Genomic DNA, 17832 nt, shown 5'->3' on the forward strand with positions numbered 1-17832 from the left:
AAAATTACGTTGTGCCCGTAAGATATCCTTCAGTTCATGTGCTATGTCTGTTGCGTATAGTCGATTCAGCTGCTCTGCGTGAAAGGGGGCAGGCCCAGCAAATGTTTCGCTTCAAAAATACCTATCTCCGCTTACAAACCCTCATTCTCAACGTTTCCTAAGAGCAAACTCAAGACGGGGGGAATGCAGTTCCAGCGCTAAAAGCTAACTGTAATTTCTCGGTTTCATTGGTTACCTGAAACTATTCTCACCGGACTTTCAGTACGGAACGGGTAAGTGCCGTGTGACGTAAAAGTCCTCATTTGTGATCGAGATGTCTGTAAGTGGTCGGGCGGGTGTGGCAGATGGAGAGCGAACAGGGTTCAGCAAGTTCAGTGAACGATCGCAGAGGATACGAGGGCTCTATCGGTACGGTAGAACTACCACGTACAAAAGGCAGTGATACAAGGAAACGAAATCTACAAGTCTGTCCAACAAAACTCTGTTTAAAACACACTATGACTGATACAAAGCCACTTCCCCACATAAAACGTGGTACTGAAAACACCTTCAAATGTCCAAAAAGGTCTGCTTCTCAGTCCGCTCCTTTTCTTAATCCTCTGAGAACTATGGGACTTACGGCCGAGCGGTTCTAGACGCTTCAGTCTGGAACCGCGCGACCGCTACGGTCGCAGGTTCGAATGCTGCCTCGGGCGTGGATGTGTGTGATGTCCTTAGGTTAGTTAGGTTTAAGTAGTTCTAACTTCTAGGGGACTGATGACCTCAGATGTTAAGTCCCATAGTGCTCAGAGCCATTTGAACCATTTGAACCACTATGGGACTTAACATCTGAGGTCATCAGTCCCTTAGAACTTAGAACTACTTAAACCTAACTAACCTAAGGACATGACACACGTCCATGCCCGAGGCAGGATTCGAACCTGGGACCGTAGTAGCAGCGCGGTTCCAGACTGAAGCGCCTAGAACCGCTCGGCCACAGAGGCTGGCCCCCCTTTTCTCTAGCGCTTTTTCCCTCCCTGATTACACACACACACACACACACACACACACACACACACACACACACACACACACACCGCAATAATTCCTACAAAACGTTCAAAATCAGCGTCACAGCGGACAGAAGCAAAAGGATGAACAAGTGAGCGGCGACAATCAAAACTTCGTTTTGTGTAAAATAAATGCGAAGCGAAAACGTTGAAAGTGAAATATAGAAACGTGTCGGAAGCAGTCTACACAGCAGCAACAGAAACAGATATCCACGAGAGTTGCGGAACAGAGAGCAAAATGTGAGAACAATGTCACAAACAACCACCACCCACGAAAGAGTATGTAAAAAATGTTGGCCACCTGAGAGTAGGACTCTTGCATACAGGGTTCCGTACAAACTTAATTACTTACATGGACAGGTGCACTGATGAGGTAAGGAATGACAAGGTTCCGCGCAGAATCCGAAAGGAGTATGTGGAAAACACTGACAAAGAGACTTCCGACAGTATTTTAATTTCAAACAGGAAGTCGGATGACAAATGGAAAAAATTTTTTTTAGGGAATTAGACATCAACAATTTCCACATATTATCCCTTACGTGTAGTTGATACTTGCCAAATTGCTCTACTCTAGGTCAACGGGAAGTACTCTTTTGGTTCGGATGAGTGAGTTTTCATCTCTCAATGTATGGGACATAAATGGCCGTGACTTTTAATTGCACCTACTTAGAAGCTAAGGTTTATTATGCCACCCTGGGACCGTAGACCTTAGCATATGATATAAATTTCAACTTGATAAGTCTACCCGTTCCTGAGAAAAAGGGTTCGTAACAGACGAACTGACGGACAGACTGACAGGACTGACAAAAATGTAACAGAGTTACAAATTAACAGTTTACCTGTTTTTACCTTTGGATGCAATGCGAAAGCTTGCTCCTTGTGAAATGTAATGATTGTAGGTGAACGAGAAGTTCCTTGTAGCTTTTGATGAGTGAGTTTGCGAGTATCGAAATATGTGACGTATATGGCCGCATCTTTTGACTGGACTGACGAAGCTGGTCATTTTTCATCGCCAAAGGGACACAAACCTTAATACTGGATGTGATAAATGTCAGCTCGATACGTCTACCAGCTCCGGAGGAAAAGGTTTTTGAGCAGTCGGACAGGCAGACAGGCGATTAAGATACTGAATCCAATGAGTAAATTTCTTCGTGAGTACTTTGCAGATGACATGCTGTCGAAACAATAAAAACGGCACAAAAAAAGCCGACCTGGAAAAATTCATTCTCACTAGCAGTGTAATTTTCAGGTGAGTAATCGATACAACCCAAAGAAAAAGCACATGTTACAGTTTTTAGGCCTAAGATAGATAAACGACTATAAAATTTGTGTCATATTTTATACTAATAAACTTGACCCACAGAAAATGACACACACGTATCGAAACAAAAATAAAATAAATTGTGGTTCGCATAACGCGGAGGTTTTTTTCTTAAAAAGAAAATTTGGTAGCGTCTTCTTGAGACATAAGTGACGGTGCTCGCTACCAAATCACCCACCAAGAACTCGGCTCGCATAAAAGTTTCTGAGCGATGGGTTCCGAGGCAGTTCACTGGAGAACTCGAGGCCACACACGACAGCATCTGCCACCACTCACTCCACTCTTTCAGCAGGCAAGCTGACTGATATTTTATCAGATCAGCTCGCCGCTATGAACCAGAATCATAACGCTACAGTGTGGACTGGAAATACCACGCATCACCAAAGACAGACTATTTGAAGACTCTGCCATCTGTGGGAAATGTTATGCTACCAATTCTTTTTTTGAACGCAAATCGGCCTGTTAAGTGGAACCGTACATCACAAGAGAGATCAAGCGTCAACAAAGAGTCCTAAAGTGAATCGCTGGAAAACAAAATACGGTCAGCAAATCACAGCAGACGAGACAGTCTGTTGTCAGACAAGGTCTGGCTTTCGCATGACAACGACCGCTCCCCCATCAACACACCATCGAAACCATCAAGAAATTCGGTTCTCAGCTGCTGGGAAACCATTCCTTCGGCTCAGATGTCGCCACCGGCCGCTTTCATTTGTTTAGACCGTTCAAGGATGCCTTGCGAAGTTGTCGATTTTTGCAGATGTAGGGACCGAAAGCAAAACGTTGTTTTTGTCACTTATATGCATTTTCACTCTGCAGCGGAGTGTTCGCTGATATGAAAATTGCTGGCAGATTAAAACTGTGTGCCGGACCGAGACTCGAACTCGGCATCTTTGCCTTTCGCGGGAAACTGCTCTGCCATCTGATCCACCCAAGTACAACTCACGCCCCGTCCTCACAGCTTTACTTCCGCCAGTACCTCGTCTCCTACCTTCCAAACTTCGCAGAAGCTCTCCTGCCAGCACTTGCCCGCGAAAGGCAAAGGTCCGGAGTTCGAGTCTCGGTCCGGCACACAGTTTTAATCTGCCAGCAAGTTTCAGGTATATGCAAGTTTGTCGACAGCGGGACGAAGTGCACAAGCAAGAAGAACTTGTAGATTGAAAGGATACGTACGCGACGAATGATTACTTTTTTTTTAAGTACATTGTGGGACGAAAAATGTACATTTTTTTGCCCCCCCCCCCCCTCCCCCCGGACAATCCATTACGCAAAATTTTTCTCTTATTCGTCGGTGCCGTGAAACCGAAATATCCTCCAAACACCTAGAGAAGTTGTGAATCTGTAACTATACATAAACGAAACACTTGAGAAGTCAAAAACAAATTTATCCACAGGAGATGCGGGAGTGTACATTCGTGAGTACTTACGGAGGCTGATGCACTTGCTGTATAGACCACAGGCCATTAACACAGAGGTCACACGCGCGTGCCGGCCTCTGCTGTTGCACTTCTCAGCTGCCAATATACGGCCCAGCACTAGACTTTGAGCGCAAGGTAAGGTAATGCCGCTACATGCAGATCAGTACATTACCGCCAGCAGCTGCTCGCGCGCAGCGGGTTGGCAGCAGTGCCAGAAGCAACGCCGGAGCTCCCTCACCTGGAACACAACACACAAACCTACTCAGCACTCTGAAGACACCGAACTCAAACTGCACCCCTATACTACACGCGCACCGCGCCTTCATACTTTGCGTGGGGGATTCTGGGAGCGCATCTAAGTCCCTCTAGAAACTGCTCCGCTCCCATCATCCCTTCCACGAGGTGGCAAGTTACAGTGCGCGCATACTACCTTCTACTTACATTCCAAAACATTAAAATAATATTGGTGTCTTTCTTTCCGCAGTCTTTGTCAAATATTTGAGCGATTTGTCGCTCAGTTCCCATAGATACTGGGAACGTGTGCTTTCTCTTTTCTATTTTCTCCGTTTAAGCAGACTGAAGCACAGAGACACTTGGCAGGGATCGGCTATTATAGTATTACAAGCTAGGCTCGCAGATTGACCCCGCGCTGTCTCGGTGAATCGCTGTCAGAGGTTTAGCGGGATTCAGCTGGACGCTAGAGTTACGGTCACCGGCGTTTACCCACACGCGCTTGCCGTCATATCCTGCAGCACTTGCAGCGCCAAGATTGGGACCCTCGTGTTTACACTCGGCTCTACGCTGAGAGAGAGAGAGAGAGAGAGAGAGAGACGAGTGTCGGCTTTCTGTGTGCAGTCGCCGCACATCCTGTGCCGGCTACGGTTACAGCCACGGCACACTGCACCAAGCACCCTCCTCCGTTCACCTCAAAAGCCCCTCCCCAGCGAACTGCCGTACCTCGAGGAGAAACGACCAGGGAAAGTGAAGCAGAACAAACACGTCGCAATGCAGAGCTATCCGGGAAGTGCCACGGTGCGTTACAGTACCACAAGACAATCGGCTCCACGTCGCGGAACGGCTAGTGTTGGCAGCACTGGAAGGATGTAAGGATAGGGTCCGGCGTCAGACACGGGGCACAGGCCCGCACTGGGGATGGAAGGCGAAGCGCGAGCTTCACCTCCAATGCCAGACCCGACACGCCTCGCGTCTTGCCTGTAGCTAAGCATAACACTGTTCCTCCACATCTTTCTCAATTTCAGTCACAACTACGAGGCGTGTTTTTTTAAGTACCGTTTTGAAATTAAAAGAAAAACGTGCTAAGATATCTTAATAATTTTATTTTTACATGAAAGCCTGGGCCTTAATCTACTTTTCTACATAATTTCCGCCAATATTGAGGCACTTGTCATAACGTTGTACCAGTTTTTGAATACACTCCTCGTGGAAGTCTGCCGCCTGACTTGCTCACCACTGCATCAGCACTGTTTTGACTTCGTCATCGTCTCGAAGACGCTGACCGCCCAGGTGTTTCTTCAGGTGCAGGAACAGATGGTAGTCACTGGGCGCAAGATCGGGTCTGTACGCAGGATGATATAGACGTTCGCATCGAAAAGATGTGTTGAGATCTTTGGCCTGATTCGCCACATGCGGACGGGCATTGTCTTGCAGCAAAACGATGCCCTTGCTCAACTTCCACGGACTGTTGCTTTGATTCTGGTGTGACGTAGGCCACCCATGTTTCATCGCCCGTAACAGTTTGGCTTAAGAAATCATCATCTTCGTTGTGGTACCGCTCAAAGAAAGTCAATGCACTGTCTAAACGTTTGGCTTTGCGCACATCCGTCAACATTTTCGGTACCCAACGTGTGGACAATGTTCGGTAATTCAAGAGTTCGGTCACAATGCCATACAAAACACTACGAGAAACATTAGGAAAGTCATCCTGCAAGGAGGAAATCGTAAAGCGTCTGTTTTCTCTCACCTTATTGTCCACTTCGTGCACCAAACTTTCATTAACGACCGAAGGATGCGCATTCCGTAGTTCATCATGCACATTTGTGCGGCCATCTTTAAATGCTCTCAGCCACTCCCTTACCATTCCATCACCGTAATGTTTTCTCTGTAAACTGCACAGATCTCACGATGAGTATCGATCGCTTTTAGGCCTTTAGCACTAAGAAATCTTGTAACAGCCTGTACTTCATAGTCGGTGGGACTCACGATTATCGAAGGCATCTTAAACACTCAGTACACAACGTAAACAAGGAAGAATCAGACTGTAATGGCGTCATTGTGTAGATTAAGGTACAGGCTTTCATGTAAAAACAAAATTATTGAGATGTCTTAGCACGTCTTTTTTTCATTCACAACGGTACTTACTTAAAAAACACGCCTCGTATCTGTAAAGAACTACTTTGTAGCCTGCGCCTCATCCAAAACCACTTTGCATTCAGCAGCATATTAAAGCTCCGTCTTAAACGATAGATTGCAGTCGGCAACACACAGTGACTCCGCGAAACGGCTCTGAACCGATAGCCAACATTAGGTACAAAATAGACCTGCGATCTGGACTTCTATTATAGAATGCTTCAGCTGTTATCATCCGCATAGCTTCCCTCTCGGCTCATCCCAAATGTTCTCCATCACATCATCAGGGAAGCAGTATTTCTGCCGCACAGTCGACACCGACTACGCTTTTCTGATCCGTATCTATTTTTCTTTTTCTTTTTTCTTTTCAGCCAGCTCTTCTGATAACGTAACACTATTAATTCCCGCTGTTCTCTACATCACTCAATTTCTCCTGTAGTCATTCCTCTGATGTATTCACACCATATAACTACTGTTGTTGTTGTTAAGACTTTCAGCCCAAAGACTCTCCTGAACAGTAGAGACTAAAGACAACATCCTATATTACACCGTTTTTAATCGGAGCACTTCTTGGTGTTCCACTCTTATTGCCCGCTATTGATTGTTGTACGAGGGTCACTCCAAAAGAAATGCACACTATTTTTTTTAAAATCCATCTTTTATTCTACATGTTGGAAAGTTTTACAATGTGTAGATACATCTTTTAGGAACAATATTTTCATTTCTCCACATAACTGCCATCCCTCTCAACTGCCTTACGCCATCTTGGAACCAGCGCCTGTATACTCGCACAGTAAAATTCTGGACCAACCTGCTGGGGTCCACTTTCATCACGTAACCTGCTTGCCCACCGACTAACTGTACTGCGATCGACAGCAGCATCTCCATATACCTTTTTCAACCTCTTGTGGATGTTTCCCACTGTCTCGTTTTCACAGCACAGGAATTCTATGACAGCACGTTGCTTCTGACGAACGTCAAGTGTAGCAGCCATCTTGAAGACATACTGTGACGGCGTCACTCACGGGAACAGGTTGAACTAAGTTTGGAAACAAGCGGGAAGGATGTATCTACTCACTGTAAAACTTTCACACGTGCAGAATGAAAATTGTACTTTTGCAAAAATAGTGTGCATTTCTTCTGGAGTGACGTTTTACTCCTATATTTCTTAGAATTTCGGACACCTTGCACCAGTTTACATTTTCGAACGCTATTTCCAGGTGTGGCTCTGAGCACTATGCGACTTAACTTCTGAGGTCATCAGTCGCCTAGAACTTAGAACTACTTAATCCAAACTAACCTAAGGACATCACACACATCCATACCCGAGGCAGGATTCGAACCTGCGACCGTAGCGGTCGCTCGGTTCCAGACTGTAGCGCCTAGAACCGCACGGCCACTCTGGCCGACATTTCCAGGTGTAACAGTACCAGTCAAGATAGATGTAACGGAACTTGAATAGCGTATTTGTCTCAATTGGTTACGGGAGAGAGATCGATATTTCGGTCCTGTCTGTATATTTATATACACTCCTGGAAATTGAAATAAGAACACCGTGAACTCATTGTCCCAGGAAGGGGAAACTTTATTGACACATTCCTGGGGTCAGATACATCACATGATCACACTGACAGAACCACAGGCACATAGACACAGGCAACAGAGCATGCACAATGTCGGCACTAGTACAGTGTATATCCACCTTTCGCAGCAATGCAGGCTGCTATTCTCCCATGGAGACGATCGTAGAGATGCTGGATGTAGTCCTGTGGAACGGCTTGCCATGCCATTTCCACCTGGCGCCTCAGTTGGACCAGCGTTCGTGCTGGACGTGCAGACCGCGTGAGACGACGCTTCATCCAGTCCCAAACATGCTCAATGGGGGACAGATCCGGAGATCTTGCTGGCCAGGGTAGTTGACTTACACCTTCTAGAGCACGTTGGGTGGCACGGGATACATGCGGACGTGCATTGTCCTGTTGGAACAGCAAGTTCCCTTGCCGGTCTAGGAATGGTAGAACGATGGGTTCGATGACGGTTTGGATGTACCGTGCACTATTCAGTGTCCCCTCGACGATCACCAGTGGTGTACGGCCAGTGTAGGAGATCGCTCCCCACACCATGATGCCGGGTGTTGGCCCTGTGTGCCTCGGTCATATGCAGTCCTGATTGTGGCGCTCACCTGCACGGTGCCAAACACGCATACGACCATCATTGGCACCAAGGCAGAAGCGACTCTCATCGCTGAAGACGACACGTCTCCATTCGTCCCTCCATTCACGCCTGTCGCGACACCACTGGAGGCGGGCTGCACGATGTTGGGGCGTGAGCGGAAGACGGCCTAACGGTGTGCGGGACCGTAGCCCAGCTTCATGGAGACGGTTGCGAATGGTCCTCGCCGATACCCCAGGAGCAACAGTGTCCCTAATTTGCTGGGAAGTGGCGGTGCGGTCCCCTACGGCACTGCGTAGGATCCTACGGTCTTGGCGTGCATCCGTGCGTCGCTGCGGTCCGGTCCCAAGTCGACGGGCACGTGCACCTTCCGCCGACCACTGGCGACAACATCGATGTACTGTGGAGACCTCACGCCCCACGTGTTGACCAATTCGGCGGTACGTCCACCCGGCCTCCCGCATGCCCACTATACGCCCTCGCTCAAAGTCCGTCAACTGCACATTCGGTTCACGTCCACGCTGTCGCGGCATGCTACCAGTGTTAAAGACTGCGATGGAGCTCCGTATGCCACGGCAAACTGGCTGACACTGACGGCGGCGGTGCACAAATGCTGCGCAGCTAGCGCCATTCGACGGCCAACACCGCGGTTCCTGGTGTGTCCGCTGTGCCGTGCGTGTGATCATTGCTTGTACAGCCCTCTCGCAGTGTCCGGAGCAAGTATGGTGGGTCTGACACACCGGTGTCAATGTGTTCTTTTTTCCATTTCCAGGAGTGTATAATATTGCATGAATAAAGGCTGGGCGATTGTAAAGCTATCGTTAAAAACGCACGCCGCGCGATTTGTTACGATTTGGTCGGTCATAATAATAATAACATGCTTTTGAATACAATTAAAATACATGGTGATTCAAAAAGAATACCACAACTTTAGGAATTTAAAACTCTGCAACGACAAAAGGCAGAGCTAAGCACTATCTGTCGGCGAATTAAGGGAGCTATAAAGTTTCATTTAGTTGTACATTTGTTCGCTTGAGGCGCTGTTGACTAGGCGTCAGCGTCAGTTGATGCTAAGATGGCGACCGCTCAACAGAAAGCTTTTTGTGTTATTGAGTACGGCAGAAGTGAATCGACGACAGTTGTTGAGCGTGCATTTCGAACGAAGTATGGTGTTAAATCTCCTGATAGGTGGTGTATTAAACGTTGGTATAAACGTTGGTATAAACAGTTTACAGAGCATGGGTGTTTGTACAAAGGGAAAAGTTCTGGACGGCCGAGAACGAGTATCTGGAGATGTTAGAGAATTGGCTGTTCCCTCAGCTCGAACAAGAAGCACAACAATTCATATTTCAGCAGGATGGAGCGCCACCACATTGGCACTTATCTGTCGGTAACTACCTGAACGTCAACTACCTGAGGCGATGGATCGGCCGCCAGGCAGGCCGTGACAGAGCACTTCATCACTGGCCTCCAAGAAGCCCTGATCTTACCCCCTGCGGTTTTTTCTTACGGGGGTATGTTAAGGATATGGTGTTTCGTCCACCTCTCCCAGCCACCATTGATGATTTGAAACGAGGAATAACAGCAGCTATCCAAACTGTTACGCCTGATATGCTACAGAGAGTGTGGAACGAGTTGGAGTATCGGGTTGATATTGCTCGTGTGTCTGGAGGGGGCCATATTGAACATCTCTGAACTTGTTTTTGAGTGAAAAAAAAACTTTTTAAATACTCTTTGTAATGATGTATAACAGAAGGTTATATAATGTTTCTTTCATTAAATACACATTTTTAAAGTTGTGGTATTCTTTTTGAATCACCCTGTATAACGGCGTTACCTGTTTAGTGTTATTGGAAATAATATGTAGTAAATTAATGAGTAAGGTAGCCGATCCTATAAGAAGAGGTAAAATTGGGCATATTGAGGTGTTTTGCTTTATATCGACGAAGCCGATGATACGGCGTCATTTTTTTCGTTTACTCTTAGAAATAAAGAAGTAAAGCAGTGCTAATTGTGCGTTGTGAAAAAATATAGGGGGCGAGTTTTAAATAACTACAGTATACAATCAAGAGTAAGAAAAGGACATTTAGTTACACGAAATCGCGGATAGCGAAGTGTGGTCATAAAATTGAGTACATCTACAGGGCGGTCAATTCCGGAATAAATGTATACGCATCTCACGAGGGACGCGGTATTGAGGCTTTTTTTTTTTTTTAATTATATCGCGGAGAGCGGGCTCCAATTTATGAAAAGGAGAAAAACTGTATCATTATCATGGACTGTTGGTGTCGAGCAACCAAAACTGTTCATCAAAGGGTTTCGATGGAACTTGGGAGTTAGGGTTCAGGCACTCGCTTATACTCCACATCAGAGTGTGAATGAGTGGTGAATGCGAAATAAAACTGTGAACAAAGTTACGTTAAATAAAACAGAAGAGACAAGACAGTTTGGTCGTATCTGTTATTATTCCATAAACCGTAACGTTTCTTCTCGTTGTACGAAGCCTTTATAGACGATCGTTATGACAATTTGCTTCGAAGGGATCTCGTTACGAGTTCAGTTTTGGGGGCCTGGTGAAGAGGGGGTAGTTGGTAGATCCTAACTACTGCAGCTATTCTGGAATCAGGTGCTACAGTGACCGTTGTGTGTTGTCAATGACTCAAGGTTACCGTATCTCATGCTCTAAGATCGACGCGCCTTTCCACTTGGTATAACGGTGCCTCACGGCAACAACGACAACGCCGACGACGAAGGAAGATACGGTAGACAGATTCACAAATAATATGAAAGTGTTTTGATCCACTACATCTGTTACTGTTGTTGCTATTACTGTACTACTTACGTGCTGTTGATGAAGTGTGCTTACTGTAATGGGGACTGACATAGGATGACTCATTACGTGCATCTTCAGCAGATAAAATGTATAAATAAGTAAATGTATGATAATCATGCTGAATTTAAATTTGGCGTGCCGGACGTGGATCTGAAACACGGTCTTCTAATTTTCGTGTACGACTCAGTGTGCGAGCACTGGCTTACCTACTTGGCACGGTAGGAGCAGTGGAGACAAAGCGGAAAACGACCAGCTCGGGTGCAGAACGGAGGGTGTCGCTAAGCGCGCCTTCAATACTTTTGTCGCGGGAGCCCACAGCCCGCTGGGATGCTGCGGGCAGGGGCCCGCTCGTCTGATCCCTCTCGAGGACAGGACAAGCGGCCCGACAAACAGGCGACCAGAGTGGGGGGCGGGACTCGCCGTGGAGGGCCGCCACTTCGATCCCCGCCGAGACAAGTCAGGTCGTTAGGCCGCGCCCTCTCACCCCTCTCTGTGCCGGCTGTCTGCGTAGTAGCACAATACACCAGGCGCCAGATGCACAGTCTTATAGGTGATCCAGCCACAAGAGCGACAAATCGCCGGCGATATCGCCAGCGTCACATCGCCCTCACTTAGAACACACCGCACACGAGCGATTTATGGAGCAACTGCAAACACTACTATGGGGTGAGCCGTGCGTGGCTCGTGTTCCCGCCATCATGTATTTACGCGCTGTTTTTAACGTACTTCCAGCTCACTACGTTAATTTAAATTGTTACTTGTCACTGAGTCGCTGCTTTGCCTGACCGTGAGCGGCGTTAGCAGCGCGTATCGATGTATCCCCTCTCGTAGTATCTTCACTGGACTGCTATTACTTCTGTCGTAAGCCAGTTCGGGTTGCGAGTTCGGGCTGCCAGTCAGTTGGAACGCGTCCGGAGCGCAGTCCGGACCTGCTAGTCGGGGTTGCAATGCGGCACTAGTGCAGACGGGTTGGAGTTGCAGTAAGGTCTGCGTCCCCACGGCTCGCCCGACCTCTGCCGCCACGCATCACTTGAGCCGCACCACGGTGAATCGTCGGTCGGGCGTCCTACCGAAGACGCGTTTTGGCTCGCCGATCGTTCATGAGTCGGCTGTGTGTGTCTGTGCATCGACTCCCGATTTGTCTTCGTCCGTTCTTAGTTACTGTTTGGTATCGTTCACGTCTTCGTGCAGTGTTCGTCAGGTTGTGTGTGTAGTTGGCGTTATGTCCACTGACGACTATTTGAGATGTTGTCGGCATTCTGCGGCTAGTCGGTCACTTGGTACGGACCAGGGAGGACATCTCCGCGCGGTGCAGTCGGCTGGGTCAGCTGGCGCCCCCTTCGCAGTCTCAGAGCGTGTGTGGAGCTGTCCGATCGCTACGAGCTTCGTGGTGCACCGACCCAAGACGTCAATTAAAAATATTTGACTGTGGATAATTACGTCCGTAACATTTTGGTGTTTGAGTTCTCATGTACCGGTTGGTGGCAAGCAAGTCGTTGTGTCGGTCGGTCCGTGGCTGTCCCCTGGTTGGGTTCCGACGGACCAACTATAGTTGTCTCGCTTAAGTGACCCGAGGACAGGCCGACCTTGCTGGAGGCTTCTGGGTGCCACCGTGTTTAATTATCTGTTGCCGGCCGGAGTGGCCGAGCGGTTCTAGGCGCTACAGTCTGGAACCGCGCGACTGCTACGGTCGCAGGTTCGAATCCTGCCTCGGGCATGGATGTGTGTGATGTCCCTAGGTTAGTTAGGTTTAAGTAGTTCTAAGTTCTAGGGGACTGATGACCTCGGAAGTTAAGTCCCATAGTGCTCAGAGCCATTTGAACCAATTATCTGTTGTCACCTACTTTAAATTCAAGGCTTATGGTTATTTATTTTCTTAAAAATTTTGCAAAATTAATTTTTAAATTTATCTTTCAAGCTTAAACATTGCGGCCTTCTCGCTTTACAAGATTATGGTGATATATTTGAAAATTTTGAAACTTAAGTGTGGCCTTCAGCCATTGATATTGCACCTTGCATATGTATGTTCTGTCTCCTTAGCGTTAATGCTTTTCACGTAGCCGTGATACGTTTTTTTATCTATTTAATTTACCTCTTTAATTGCATTTTAATCTTGTTGATTTTTAAGATTTCTTGTTGTTAAACATTCTGGCCTTCCGCCTTTAAAAGTCTATGGTAATATATCTTAAAATTTTGAATCTTAATTGTGACCTTAAACCATTTGTATTGCACTTTGCATACGTTCGCTGTTTTTTTTTTTTTTTTAAATTATTTTATTGGTATCTTAATTGGATTTTTATTTTGTTGATATGTTAAGATTTCTTGCTTGGAGGCCTTCAGCCGTGAAAGAGCTGCACTCGGTAAAGGTCCGGCTATGTGTGAATTTGGTTGTAAAGGTTATTAAATTTAATAAATGACAGTTAGAAGGAGAAACTGGCCTCAAGCTTTGGCCCTTTCCACAATCCTATTACCTGTTGTGGCCAGCGGGTTTAGCGGGCACATCATCGGGTAATGACCCATGTGGACACTTAACTGTTTGACCAGCAGTGACAGGTGGTCTAGATATTTCGACTAATACCCGAGCAGAAATAAATAACAGAAACTGGGCTGGAGCTTCTTTTCTTCGGGACTGTGGGCTATGTTACAGAATTCATTACATTCTCTCTGATTCCAAGTACAGGGTATTATATACTCACGTGACAAAAGTCACGGTATACCTCCTAATACTGTGTCGGGCGCCTTTTTTCCCGAGGCAGAGCAGCAACTCGTCGTGTCATGGACTTACCAGCCGGAAGTTCCCTACAGACATACTGAGGCATGCTGCCTCTATAGTCGTCCGTAACTGCGAAACTGTTGCCCGTGAAGGATTTTGTGCACGAACTGACCTCTTGATTATGTCCGATAAACGTTCGATGGGACTCGTGTCGGACGACCCGCGTGACCAAATCATTCGCTCGAACTGTCCAGAATGTTCTTTGAACCAATCACGAACAACTGTGGCCCCGTGACATGGTGCATTGTCATCCATAGAAATTCAATCGTTGTTTGGGAACATGAAATGCATAAACGGTTGCAAATTGACTCCGAGTAGCCAAAGATACCGATTTCCAGTGAATGACCCAGTCCATTCCATCTAAGCCAAGCCCAGACTATGACGGAGACACCGCGAGCTGGCAGAGGGCGAGGGCTTTGTTGACAATTTGGGCCCATGGCTTCGTAGAGTCTGCATCTTACTCGATCCCTGCCGTCACTTCTTACGAACTGAAGTCGGGACTCATCTGACCAGGGCAAGGTTTTCCAGTCGTCTAGGGTCCAACCGATACGGTCTCGAGCCCAGGAGAGGCGCTGCAGGCGATGTCTGTGCTGTTAGCGAAGGAACTCGGTTAGGTCGTCTGCTGCCACAGCCCGTTAGCACCAAATTGTTGTGCGACTGGATTCGTAATTTCCTGCCAGGAAGGTCGCAGTTCGTAGTAATAGACGGCAAATCATCGAGTAAAACTGAAGTGATATCAGGTGTTCCCCAGGGAAGCGTCCTGGGACCTCTGCTCTTCCTGATCTATATAAATGACCTGGGTGACAATCGGAGCAGTTCTCTTAGGTTGTTCGCAGATGATGCTGTAATTTACCATCTAGTAAGGTCACCCGAAGACCAGTATCAGTTGCAAAGCGATTTAGAAAAGATTGCTGTATGGTGTGGCAGGTGGCAGTTGACGCTAAATAACGAAAAGTGTGAGGTGATCCACACGAGTTCCAAAAGAAATCCGTTGGAATTCGATTACTCGATAAATAGTACAATTCTCAAGGCTGTCAATTCAACTAAGTACCTGGGTGTTAAAATTACGAACAACTTCAGTTGGAAAGACCACATAGATAATATTGTGGGGCAGGCGAGCCAAAGGTTGCGTTTCATTGGCAGGACACTTAGAAGATGCAACAAGCCCACTAAAGAGACACACTACACTCGTTCGTCCTCTGTTAGAATACTGCTGCACGGTGTGGGATCCTTACCAGGGAGGACATCGAAAGGGTGCAAAAAAGGGCAGCTCGTGTTGTATTATCACGTAATAGGGGAGAGAGTGTGGCAGATATGATACGCGAGTTGGGATGGAAGTCATTAAAGCAAAGACGTTTTTCGTCGCGGCGAGATCTATTTACGAAATTTCAGTCAGCAACTTTCTCCTCCGAATGCGAAAATATTTTGTTGAGCCCAACCTACATAGGTAGGAATGATCATCAAAATAAAATAAGAGAAATCAGAGCTCGAACAGAAAGCTTTAGGTGTTCGTCCTTCCCGCGCGCTGTTCGGGAGTGGAATGGTAGGGAGATAGTATGATTGTGGTTCGATGAACCCTCTGCCAAGCACTTAAATGTGAATTGCAGAGTAATCATGTAGATGTAGAATTTCGCCGCACTGTCCTAACGGATACGTTCGCCATACGTCCCACATTGATTTCTGCGGTTGTTTCACGCGGCGCTGCTCGTTGTTAGCACTGACAACTCTACACAAACGCCGCTGTTGTCGGTCGTTAAGCTGCGGCCGTCGGTCACTGAGTTGTCCGTGGTGGGAGGTAAGGCATCAAATTTGGTATTCTCACCACGTTCTTGATACTGTGGAACTCGGAATACTGAATTCTGGAACAATTTCCGAAACGGAATGTCCGTTGCGTCTACCTCCAACTACTATTCCGCGTTCAAAGTACAAGCAACGAAGAGAGAGCGTCAGCGGCCGCATTTTATGTCGGATTTCCGTTGGCGGCACGTCGTCTGGATGGTACTGTTGAGGTATTCTAACTTTATCGACTCATGTTCTTTTTTTGCACAATCCCACTGTGGTTTGCGACACTACACATTTTGTGACAGAAAATACGACGCAGTACAGCACCAGTGGCATGTCTGTGCATTCTCCTGGCGATGCAAGTGAAGATAAAATAAGTCTGTTAACAGGAAAAAAAATGGCTCTGAGCACTATGGCTTAACCTCTGAGGTCATCAGTCCCCTAGAACTACTTAAGCCTAACTAACCTAAGGACATCACACACATCCATGCCCGAGGCGGGATTCGAACCTGCGACCCTAGCGGTCGCGCCGTTCCAGACTGTAGCGCCTAGAACCGCTCGGCCACTCCGGCCGGCTGTTAACAGGAAATATAAATGTAAGTCTGAAGGACGTATTTGTCTGAGATGTGTCCCAGATAGAAGTAGAACATTCAGACAAGAAAAGCACCACAGCTTTTCGTAAAAAGAACGATTATATGGGTAAATCGGAGAAGAAATGAATATGTAGTGAAAAGAATTGTAGGACAAAGAATATTATGGCATAATTTATGTGAAAGAAGAGGAATGGGAGGGGGAGGGGGAGGGGGAGGGGGGGGGGAGCTGGGAAGAGCAGTCTTGGAGAGAAACTTACTTCTATACAACTGTGACCGAATTTTTCTACATGCCTTTCATATAGTATTATTTTCAAGTGAGAACAAGTATTTTTTGTGTTTCATTATGTTTTCCATTTGTTTCAAAATTTATGAATTCCTATTTTTACTAAGCTCGAGTTGATTGACTACGTCATTATGTTTGTACTAAAAAGATATGAGCTTGAGTTTATATTGCCGGCCGCTGTGGACGAGCGGTTCTAGGCGCTTCAGTCCGGAACTGCACTGCTGCTACGGTTCCAGGTTCAAATCCTGCCTCGGGCATGGATGTGTGTGATGTGCTTCGGTTAGTTAGGTTTAAGTAGTTCTAAGTCTAGGGGACTGATGACCCCAGATGTTGAGTCCCATAGTGCTTAGAACCATTTTGAGCTTATATTTTTTACGAAATATTAAAATCGGTAATCTAATGAAGCAAAATAGATTAAAATATTCGCACTTAATCAAAAATATGGAAATAATGAGTATATTTTCTGTGAATTACTCAGTTTAATAAATGTGGTGGAAAACTGCTTGACATGGAAGCCAGTCTCTTCAGAATAATTAGATTCGTAATGTGATGACGTTATTACCCTCGATAAAACCTTTTATCACAATTACCTTCTCATCGGGATCCGCATAGTACGTTAGAAAAAAAAGAGGATTTTCCTACATGAAATATGAATTATGTAATGATCAGTGGAAGTATCTTTTTAATTTTATAAGTGACTCGCAAAACTGTAGTACTTGTTTTTCAGGCTTGTTTCATTGGGAACAGAAATTTAGTAATGAAAATCGTACTGGCGATAAAATTTTAAGCACTGTGTATTTTCGAATTTAACGCCTTTCTTGGAGTAAGTAAAAGAAGAGTAATCTAAACCTTGCAACAACATTAAAGGATCACATTCTCGAAACCTCACAACTTCCTTACTTCCTACGTGACCTATAAATTTGAAATGTGGCTCAAATGTGCCCAGAACCTTCGTCTGTAGTGGTGCCCTGGAACGTCACCCTGGACGCGACGCTCGCGAAGAAAAGATCAGAGTTCAGAAGGCCACGGCACGTGTGAGGTGGGTTACTGACGTCACACTGGCACCAAAGTTCACTACAATTCTGCCCAGCGCCAGGGTGGACGTATGACATGAGGGGAAGGTCGTCACAGCCCCTCTTACTGGCGTCTCACCGCCTCTGCGATGGGGGTCAGAAGCGCGACACACACAACGTTGAAGTCGTGCCGTCTTCTTACGGGTGGCCGAGGAAAACATTTCAGACACG

The sequence above is a fragment of the Schistocerca serialis genome, chromosome 12 (genome assembly GCF_023864345.2).
Source record: "Schistocerca serialis cubense isolate TAMUIC-IGC-003099 chromosome 12, iqSchSeri2.2, whole genome shotgun sequence".
Classification (NCBI taxonomy): Eukaryota; Metazoa; Arthropoda; class Insecta; order Orthoptera; family Acrididae; genus Schistocerca; species Schistocerca serialis.